Raw genomic sequence first — 11121 nt, 5'->3', positions numbered from 1 at the left:
AAATGGAACATTCAGTTCTGGAGTTGGTGCCACTTTCTCATCAGGTAATTCCACAACATTACGAGGTTTAACCTTCAATACGGCTAGCCAATCAATCTTGTCCTTTTTCTTGCTAGGATATGGGACATAACACACTTGTGTTGCTTGCATTGCAAGAATAAAAGGTTCATACTTTTTATACCGACGACGTTGGTTAACATCAATCAATTTGTATTGATTATGCTTCTTCACACCAACATCTATAGTTGGGTCAAACCATTCACACTTGAATAAGAAAGTTTGCTTTAAAGGTTCTTCACGGTATTCCACTTGTATAATCTCTTTTATCCGTCCATAGTAATCACCAAAATTTGGATCTGAGATACAAACTCCACTGTTCATTGTTGATCTAGCGCTACCATAACATTCTGTATGAAATTTGTATCCATTAACAAAATACATTGAATGACATGTAGCGCCTATTAATGGTCCATGAGCAAGGCTACGCAAGAATTTATTCTCTATATGATTGCATCGGACCTATTTAAAAAAAGACTTAGTTAAATTCACAAGACAATTTAGGTTACATTACTATATCAAAGTTAATGATCGTTGGAGACTTACGTATTCCTTAAACCATATAGAAAAATATGCCTCAAGGCTCTCATCTATCTGACACTGTGATAAATTGGGAGTTCTTCTTGCAAACGTTGCACGTACATACTTCATTAATACAAAATAAGTTAAATAGAAGTCAAATATATTTAAATATGTTTCTAATATTAGGTGAAATAAATTTTAAATACTACCTCACAAATGGCTCAACCTCTTCACAATTTAGTAATATGTAAGTTTGAGCGGCCTTGATTTCATCAAGTGATAAATTTCTTTTTCTTGTCTCTCCCCATAGTCGACCTGGATGGTGAATATTGATAGATTTCCTTCAAGATCCTCCGTAATACCACCATCATCATTACGGTCCACATTATGATTACGTGTCATGACATGAGGTTCAAAATAATGAGAAAATAATAGTGTTGACTCTGTCATCAAGTATGCTTCACAAATAGAACCCTCAACACTAGCTTTATTTCCAATCATCCTTTTAAGAGTTCCAAGGTACCTTAATAGATAATAAATGAATGTACCATCATATTAGAATTACCAAGTATAACATGCTTGTCATAATTTTGTCATAAAATTTCACATTTACCTTTCAAAAGGATACATCCATCGATATTGTACAGGTCCAGCGATCTTTGCTTCATATGGTAGGTGCACAGGCAAATGTTCCATCGAGTCAAAGAACCCTGGAGGAAATATACGTTCTAACTTACACAAAATTTGTGGGATATCTGCTTCTAATCTCTCCATGTCATCCACTCGTAGAGTGGTTGAAGTAAGATCTTTAAAAAATAAGCTCAACTCTGTAAGTGCTTGCCACACATTACTAGGAAGTAATTCACGAAAAGCAATAGGCAAAAGTCTTTGCATGAACACGTGACAATCATGACTTTTCATGCCATATAGCTTTTTCGTATTTGTGTCTGGACATCTACCCAAATTTGAAACATACCCATCTGGAAATTTCAAATCTTTGACCCAATTAAACAAGATAGCTTTTTCTTCCTTGTCTATTGTGTATACAGCTTTGGGGTATTTACCATTTGAATCCTTTGCCAACTGAGGTCGATCACAATAGTTTACCATATCCAAACGTGATTGTGAATTGTCTTTGGTTTTATCAACATATTAAGAACCGTGTTAAATACATTATCAAAGACATTTTTCTCAATATGCATGACATCAAGGTTATGTCGAATCATGTTAGAACTCCAATATGGCAAATCCCAAAAGATACTTTGCTTTTTCCATCCACAAGACTTACATATTCTTCGATTAACCTCTTCTGCATCTAACTCAGTTACTTTCCTTATCCCTAAGTCACAAATTTGGTTCAAAATCTCCTCTCCTGTTTTGTAAGGTGGTGGAAATCTTTTGACAGTCTTGCCTTTAAAAAAGTTTTTACGATCTCTCCGGAAAGGATGATGTTGGTCAAGAAACATCCTATGACTGTCAAACCAAGATGTTTTTCTACCATGTTCTAATCTAAAGGATTGTGTCTCCTCCATACAATAAGGACAAGCTAACTTGCCCGCAGTACTCCATCCTGATAACATAGAATATGCTGGAAAGTCACTTATAGTCCACATCAAAGCTGCCCTTAGTTGAAAGTTTTGCTTTTTTGAAATGTCAAATGCTTCTACACCTGTCTCCCACAACAAGGTCAACTCCTTTATTAGAGGTTGCAGATAAACATCAATTTTATGTTTGGGATTGTTTGGCCCTGGAATAATGACAGTTAAGAACATATACGCTTCCTTCATGCACATTCCTGGAGGTAAATTATATGGAGTTACAATCACTGGCCACGAAGAGTATTTCCTCCCAGTCTGACTGAATGGTTGGAAACCATCCGTACATAACCCCAATCTTACATTTCTTGGTTCATTGGCAAAAAAGGTATGAGTTTCATTGAAGTGTTTCCAAGCATCAGAGTCTGATGGATGACGCATTACCCCTTCGTCCTGTGTATGCTCATGATGCCATCTCATATCAGCAGCTGTAGCATGAGATGCATATAATCTTTTTAATCTAGGATCAAAGGAAAATAATACATTTTCTTATAAGGGACCAATTTCCGCTTACGAGAGCCTACACGACGCTTATACCTCTGATTGCCACAAAATTTACAAGATGTAAGGTTCTCATCATCGCCCCAATATAACATACATCCTGATTCACAACAATCAATCTTCTCAACTGGCAAACCCAAGCTACGCACCAATTTCTTTGTTTGATAATAGTTATCAAGCACTATGTTATCTTCAGGTAAAGAATCTTTCAACAATTGCATCATTTGGTTGTAACCTCTCTGTGACATGTTGTTCTCCATTTTAATGTTTAACATCCTAGAGACAACTTCAAGTTGAGAGACGGAGGAACCGGGATACAATTTTGCATCAGCGGCATGTAGTAAATCATAAAATCTTTGAGACTCAGGATTAGGCTCCTCCTCCATTGGAAGATCAGACGCCTCCTCTATTGAAGGATTGATCTCCTCCTCCATTGAAGTTTCATAAGTATGAGATGACTCATGTTCAATATTGCTTTGAAATTGTCGACTCAAACCTTGATCAAAGTTTGGACCAGCTACATCCAAAACCATTTGTCGGTACGGATTATCATATCCCAATTCAGGTTGAGTTCCACCATGCAAATCATTAACATAATACATCTCATCAATAGCATCTTCTTCCCCTTGATATTTCCAAACAAAATAGTTCTCAACAAATCCGTATTGAAAAAGGTGATATTTAACCATTTCAACATCCATGTATTTAAGGTTATGACATTTTTTACAAGGACATTTAATGTTGTCACCACTCATACGATTTTTTTGTGAACATGCATACTGAATAAAGTTATTCACACCGGTTATAAAACTGGAGAGTATACCCCCTCGTCCATCCAACCTCTCATACATCCAACCACGCTTCAAATTACTCATGTTCCTATAAATTTTAGAATAATCAAGACAATCAGAAATTTCTCTTATATAAGTTATACAATCTGGATGTCCTACAAAGAAAAGATCATATTAAAATACCTTTATGAAAAAGAGTATATCTTTGCACTTTTTAAATCATTCGCCGCCTTTTCTGTTAATATAAGTGTTCTTGATCACTGTCCAGTTATCTTAAAATATATTATTCTATTAATCTTCAGTTACAAAAAGTGCAATAACAAGAAAATGATAAGTTGCAGGAAGTGCAATGTCAAGGAAAGGTTCATACTGAAATACCTTTATTAGTGCTCCTTTATGTTTTTTATCACTGTCCAGTTAGTTTAGTATGATTTGACCCAACTATAATGTTATTTTAAAATAGTGTACTCTCTTAAATCCCTACACATAAATGATATGATGATTTGTTCTACTACTAACTTCTAGTTTAGGCTAATTAAATGTCAAGTCATTTGATAATTATAAGCCTAAAGTTAGATCATAAAATAAGTACTACACTTGTATTGTACTCTAATTATTGTAAAGTTACAAAAAGTGTGATGCCAAAAAGATAATACAAATATTACTGCAAACAATCAAGAAAGTGGTTTGAATTTCATTTCTCTTGCTAGTAACTAATTTCTAGTGTTACGATTGTAAATATAATGGAGTACCAAATAAAAATCATACCGAGGAGCTGAAAAGTTGAGAAAAGGTGGATGAAAAGAGAAGGATGCAGGGCGAGTGAAATTAGTGGAACAAGACGAGATTTGAGAGCCTTGAAAGATTGCAACGTCAGCAAAATCTGTGTATAACATTTGAAATATTAAACCACCATAGCATAATTATCCCATGTCTGCTCACAATCAATACCCTTCTAAAAGTTTCATCAAGCATAAAAGATGGACAACCCAAAAATATTAAACAAACTAAGAGAGATAAGTAGAACTTACGTAAACTTGATATAGTTTGTTCTTAGGATAAATAAGCAGCAACACGTTCACGAAGAAGCAAAGGTCCACATATTCTCCACAAACTATAATAAACCATGTGGAAAAGAAAAAAATACAAACTTAAATATCATTGTATGTTGATCAGGTGAATTTCTTTACATAAATAGAGGAGCACAAAGAAAAGAAACAGAGAAGTAGAGCAGAGAAAGCAAGCAGTTACTTAATAGCTATGAAAATTGAACTTTGCATACTTTACATTAAATCTAAAATTTGTGAAAGACATGTTAATCTGATTAACCATCAGAGATCTCAATCACTTGTATCTAATCCAGCAGAGTATGACAACGAGAACTCAAGAAGAATCTTTCATTTGATATGGAGCAAGGAAAAAATCTTTAGATACACCAAAATTTGATTGACTTACTGCAGAAATTTAGGTACAGATTGGATGAAAATTTTGCTAGTCTCTTCTTGATTTACTTTCTTGTGTGTGGCAAAAAAAAGTTGATGGCAATAGATGTCATTTTTTGTTTGTTTGTTATTCATTTCTTTAATTATGTGTATGAATAGAAAATCATTTTTTGTTTAGTTTATGAACAACTTCTTTAAGTTGATAATGTTAATTCTTATCTAAAACTCTCTTTCTTGAACCATTTTCATTAACTTGTATTTAATTCGACAATGTTTGACAATACGTAAAAATTATAATTGAATCAGCTACCAAATACATATCGAAATTACTAATCGACTATCACAAATAAACATTTTTTCTTTAAGTCATGACTTTGACAAACCAAGAAAAATGAAATAGAATAAGATAGAGAAGAGAGCTTACTTGGTTAGTTGTTCTTAGGACAAACAGGCAGCAAACACATTCACGAAGAAACAAAACTCCACACATGTTTCATAAGCTGCAATAAGGCCTTCTAAAATAGAAAAAAAAGAATTTAAACACCACTATATATTCTCATAAAACGAGTTATACGATGCCTATACTAAACTTTTCAAATTAACAATTTCAAAATAGAAAAATACAAACAGAAGTTAAAAATAGAACTCAAAGACCCAACAAGCATAGCAAAATGTATTCCTGATAATGCGCAGAATCCTGTTGCTGTTCAAGCTAAACCCAGATAGAAAAAGTGACTACTAACAAAAAAAAGTAGTCTTATTCACAGTTGATTACTAACAACAAAAAGTGATTATGTTAAGATCTGGTTTTGACATCTTTTATAATATCACTAATCTCTTAAAACAAACCCTAATTGCAAAGTGTAACTCGATTATGGCAAAATCATTCTTCCAAGTAGAACCCTTGTCTCATATTTCAAGATTACCAAAACCCACAAACAAAATCAACACAAATCCATAGAACACATCTTAATATACAAAAAATAAACTCAAATTAGAGTATACAAAAGTTAGTACAACTCACTTGATTTTGAATTCGAAAATTGATAGAAACTCATTGATTTCTCACATTGAAGAGAGTGAAAGAGCAATTAGTAGCGTATTTGAAGAATGGGGAAGAGGAATAGTTGAAGAGCCGAAGAGAGAGAGAGTGGGAGAGCTCAAAGCTTTTGTTAGTAGAATGGAGAGGGAATTTTTGTGTGCCCTAACTTATCCCTAAATTTTTATTTTATTTTGCGACGGATTTAACGACATATAAAATTCCATCGCTAACAAACATCTTTGATTTATTTAGAATGGAAACTAACGACGGATTTTTCTGTCGCTACAAAATATAAAATTTATAAATAAATACTAAAAGTTGTAACGACGAATTTTCCGTTGCTAATCCGTCGTTCAAAATTAATTCAATTTGTCGCAGCCCTTCCGTTGTTAAATTCGTAGGAAATATTAAGGCGCCAACTTTTCGCGCTAATAAATAGTGACGGAATATACAATCCGTCGCCATTCCGTCGCTATAGAATTAAAAAAAAATTGCTTATTATTATTGCGACAAAATATTTATTCCGTAGTTAAACCGTCGTTATATAGCAACGGAATATAGTCCGTCGCTATAGTCCGTCACTAAACGCTATTTTTTTAGTAGTGATCCTAATAAAACAAAACTAAGAGAACAAAATAACCGAGTCCTCCGAAATGCAAAGAGGCTCACCACTGACTCGGAAGTGCTCGGCTGGATCAACGGCGTGCTGGATGATGATCCTGGGTACCTACGTCTGCATCACAATAAGATACAGGCCAACTGGCATCAGTACATTGAATGTACGAGTATGCGAGCTGGAAAGCTAAACAACAACTTAAGATTGAAAAGAGTACAAGAGAACAATTACCTTGGCTCTGTTCGACTCATGGATAAATGAACTCAAATGTAAAGCAATAAGACATATGCAATACATATAAAGCTTGTAAAACAATGTAAACAACTTAGCTCGTTAATGATAAAACAATAACAAACTCAACTTTACTTATATAAAGTAATATAACTTTTGTGGAGATTCTTTAACCGACAACAACCACTATGAGCCCTAGTGATGATACAACGTTTTACCTCACGTTGCCCAAGGACCATCCTATACCTTGCCGTGATATAGGACCTTACTTTACTTAGTGGATCCACTAGCTTAACTTACGTGATCATCTAAAAAGAATGACCCGTCAAGTCCATGTTGGCTACATGGTTCTTATGGAGAGTTGAGTTAATATGAACTCGCATCCCCAATTCGGTGCTCAATACTACTCCAAAAATACTTTGGCTCATAAGTGTTTTAAACACATCTTTCTTAGTTTGAGAAATTGCTCAAAACTTAGCCCAAAGGCTCTCTTGGAAAGCATGTTCCTTTCTTACTCAAATGTAAAAAAACATTTATAAACTTCTTTGGAATACTTAGTTCCCTAATAACTTTTGAGAAATGAACTCAATTTTATACTCTTGACTTAACTTGAAACTCAATACTTTACTTGACTTGAAACTTGAGCCTTAAAACGAAGTTAAAACGTTCAATAAAGACTCTTGAAAACTTAAAGACTTGCTTGGACTTACTTCTTAACTTCTAAGATTGACTCTAACTTCACTTGACTTTGATCCGAACTTTCCTCGAATTGGATTATGAATTCAAGGGTAATGATCTCATGTTTATGGATGAGTTCTGATGTTTAGACGTACCTTGAGTGGTGAAAACAACTATAAAACATAGGTACATTACCAAGGAACATGTATGAAAAAGTAGGGAATGAAAGGGAAACTTGGCGTCCTTGGCGCTCTGAGAGGCGCGGGGCGCCAGCCACAAAGTTCAGAAGGGCCTGGTGGGGTCTGCTAGCGCACCCCAAGGGCTGACTTCAGAGTCCCTTTTGGGGGCGCTGCTGGCGCGACACCCCAGCCCTTTCCCCAAAAATTCGACTTTTCTCCTTCTTTTTCCAACTCTAAACCACCTTAACTTCAAAGGTTCCAGCCCCAAACACTTAAATCATAAAACCCCTCAACATACAATAGATTTAACTCAAAAAAACCGGAAACATGCCCAAATCAACAAGAACTTTAACACACACAACCAACAACTTCAACAAACAACCAACAACTTCAACAAACAAATCAATCTTTTCTCGAAATTAAACGAGTTTGGCGTGTGGGGGAAAGAACCAACCCAACACTATGAACTCACATACCTAGTAGGGATCACCCCGACGAATCCACGACGATCTTTGACGAACTTGCTTGATCTTCTCTTTCTCCCTTCTTCTCCTTTTACTCAAAACCCTACTCTCACTCTTTAAAAAGGGAAAAACTGATCTAAAATCAGTCTAACACCTTAATATAACCAAAAGAATTGGTTAGGGAAAAGACCAAAATACCCTTAAAATTTCCGGACGGACTTCCCTGCCAACTGCCCAACTTCCAAAGGGCATAACTCACTCATACGAACTCGGAATCGAGCAAACTCAGTGGCGTTGGAAAGATCATTCCACGAGCTTCGCAAAATAACTGGAACTACACCTAAATCATCCTGAGCTAGGAGTTATGACTGTTCAAAGTTGGCCAAAAACTCACTTTTTCCCATACTTAACCAAATTTTCCAGATTTTAAATTCTTTCCAAAAATGACTATTTCCAATTTAAGCTTCTTCATAGTTATTTCAAATTGCGATGTTACAATATCTCCCCCTTGGGAACATTCGTCCTCGAATGAGGTTACTCTTACAAGCTAAGGGTGTAACATCAATCAAACACCCAACAAGCAATCATGCAAACAACAACAACATGCTCAACTAAATTTAAAGAGCACTAAGAAGGAAATTAATACCTTAATCTATTTCCTCCGGATTCAAAGAGATATGGTATCTCTTCTTCATGTCCTCTTCGGCTTCCCAAGTAGCTTCCTCAACAAATTGGTTCCTCCAAAGGACCTTGACTGAGCTACATCTTTCGTTCTCAACCTACGAACTTGGCGATCTAAAATCTGAACAGGAATCTCCTCATAAGATAAGTTATCCTTGATCCTATACTTTCAGTCGGTAGGATCAATGAAGGATCGCCTATGCACTTCTTCAACATGGATGTGAAATACCGGATGAACCGCTGCTAGTTCCTGTGGTAACTCCAACTCATAAGCAACATTGCCAATCCTCTTGGCTATGCGGTAAGGTCCAATATACCGGGGACTAAGTTTCCCCTTCTTACCAAACCTCATAACCCCTTCATGGGTGAAACCTTCAAATATACCCAATCATCTACTTCAAACTCTAACGCCCTTCTCCTAACATCAGTGTAGGATTTTGACGACTCTGTGCCGTTTTCAACCTCTCTTGAATCACTTTCACCTTCTCCATAGCTTGGTGAACTAAATCTGGTCCTATCAACTGTGCTTCACCAACTTCAAACCATCCAATAGGAGATCTACATCTTCTCCCATAAAGAGCTTCATATGGAGCCATCTGGATGCTAGAGTGATAACTGTTGTTGTAGGCAAACTCAATGAGAGGTAGGTGATCATCCCAATTACCTTTGAAATCGATCACACAAGCCCTCAACATATCTTCTAAGTCTGAATAGTGCGCTCTGCTTGCCCATCAGTCTGAGGATGAAAGGCAGTACTTAAGTTCACCTTTGAACCCAAGCCTTTCTGAAAAGATTTCCAGAACTGTGCAGTAAACTGTGCACCTCTATCTGAAATAATGGAGATTGGGACTCCATGAAGTCTCACTATCTCTTGAATATACAACTTGGCATAATCTTCTGCTGAATTGGTAGTCTTTACCGGTAGAAAATGAGCTGACTTTGTCATTCTGTCGACAATCACCCAAATAGAATCATGTTGTCTGCGAGACCTTGGCAACCCTGTGATGAAATCCATATTGATCATCTCCCACTTCCATTCTGGAAGTTCTATCCTCTGAGCCAAACCACCGGGCCTTTGGTGTTCAACTTTCACTTGTTGGCAATTTGGACACTTAGCAACAAACTCAGCAATGCCTTCTTCATGCCATTCCACCAATAAACTTCTCTCAAGTCACGATACATCTTGTGGAACCCGGATGAATGGAATATCTGGAGCTATGAGCTTCCTCCATAATCCTCTCTTGGAGTCCATCTACCATAGGTACACACAATCTACCTTGATACTCAACACCATCTCCCCCTTGTTCAAAAGCTAATACTCTTTGCTTTTGAACATTTGCCTTCAACTCAAGCAAAATGGGATCTTGATCTTGTTTCTCTTTCACTTCTGACACTAATGATGACTCGGCCCTTCGTCACCGCTATTCCTCCTTCTGCGGAATCTATAAGTCTGACTCCCAGGCATGCCAGTCTGTGCACATCTTTTGCTAACTCTCTCTTCTTCTTCAATATGGGCGGTGCTACCCATAGACAACCTGCTTAAAGAATCAGCAACAACATTAGCCTTACCTGGGTGGTAAAGAATACTCAGGTCATAATCCTTGAGTAATTCTAACCACCTCCTCTGTCTGAGATTAAGCTCTTTCTGAGTAAGCACATATTGAAGGCTCTTGTGATCAGTGAATATCAACATGCACACCATACAAGTAATGACGCCATATCTTCAAAGCAAATACTACAGCAGCTAACTCTAAGTCATGGGTTGGGTAGTTCTTCTCATGAACCTTCAACTGTCTGGAGGCATAAGCTATAACCTTGCCATTCTGCATTAAGACACAACCCAAACCAACTCTAGATGCATCACAATACACCACAAAACCTTGAGTACCTTCTGGTAGTCAAAACTGGAGCAGTAATCAACCTTTTTCAATTCCTGAAAGCTTTTCTCACAAGCTTCAGACCATTGAAATTTCACTGTCTTCTGAGTCAACTTGGTCAAAGGAGATGCAATAGACGAGAACCCCTCAACAAACCTTCTATAATAGCCAGCTAAACCCAAGAAACTCCTAATTCAGTTGGAGATGTGGGTCTAGGCCAATTCTGCACTGCCTCAAGAGTTCTTTTTTATGTTAATTGCATCAATCTATATTTTAGAATGTGTATATATATGTACATATATAATTATTATTATTTATTTTTTTTAGGAAAGAATAAAACAAATGACTCAAAAATTCCATCTATTGGATCAAATATAACTCAAACATATATTTTTAGTTAACAAAAAAAATAATACGAAAATTATTGAATGAAACAATTGACTTC

General features: G+C 36.2%; 1 pseudogene; it reads right to left on the bottom strand.

Moving 5' to 3' along the window:
* Window positions 1-5554: 5554 nt before the first annotated feature.
* Window positions 5555-11121, bottom strand: part of LOC125808364 (7-deoxyloganetic acid glucosyltransferase-like) — a 6537-nt pseudogene continuing 970 nt past the window's right edge.

This window comes from Solanum verrucosum, unplaced genomic scaffold (genome assembly GCF_900185275.1).
Source record: "Solanum verrucosum unplaced genomic scaffold, falcon-dt-bn FXZP01000112.1, whole genome shotgun sequence".
Classification (NCBI taxonomy): domain Eukaryota; kingdom Viridiplantae; phylum Streptophyta; class Magnoliopsida; order Solanales; family Solanaceae; genus Solanum; species Solanum verrucosum.
The sequence above is the reverse complement of the archived record's forward strand: the minus strand, read 5'-3'. Positions and strand labels throughout refer to the sequence as shown.